This window comes from Brassica oleracea, chromosome C1, assembly GCF_000695525.1.
Source record: "Brassica oleracea var. oleracea cultivar TO1000 chromosome C1, BOL, whole genome shotgun sequence".
NCBI lineage: Eukaryota > Viridiplantae > Streptophyta > Magnoliopsida > Brassicales > Brassicaceae > Brassica > Brassica oleracea.
In genome coordinates this window covers 9,724,283-9,724,906 of record NC_027748.1, presented here as the reverse complement: position 1 = coordinate 9,724,906, position 624 = coordinate 9,724,283, and positions in this window count along the sequence as shown.

Here is a 624-nt window from a genome sequence, read left to right as displayed (position 1 = left end):
GTCGTTGTAGATTTGCTCGGACTTGCCATCTACAAATACGCCCGCCTTGTTCTTGTGGGTCCTCTCGTAAAGTTCCATAAGAGACGGGAAATGTCCCGTCTCTTTGGCCTAAAAAACATTTAAGAAAGTTAGAATAAAAATATATGTATTAAAATTTTTATTTAATAAAATATTTAATTACCATTTCCAAACGGACACCGGCGTGGGGTTTTTGGCCCGTAGTGTGAAGCATCGGCCTTTTCCCGTGCTCATCGACCATGTTACGGGAGTTAGAGCAAGACTGAGCGATTCTAATAGAATCAGGAAGATGCCAATAACGGATGAGGCCATCCCACACATCCGTGGTGAGCTCAGCGGGTTTGCCACACTCATACCCCTTCACGATCCAGTCACCCTTCCAGTTGTAGACTGTGTCCAACAAGCGAACTTTCGCCTTCGCGTTAAACGCTTTCCTCACCCTCTCAGTGACCCCCAAGGCCAGCCTAATTATATTTTTGCTTTTGGAAAAAATAAATTAACAATTAGTTTTTTAGAAAGTATATATATAAATCATGAAAAAATTAAAGTATATATAATTAATTAATAGAAACTTACAGCGTAAATTTTGAACCACGTCTTTCTGAC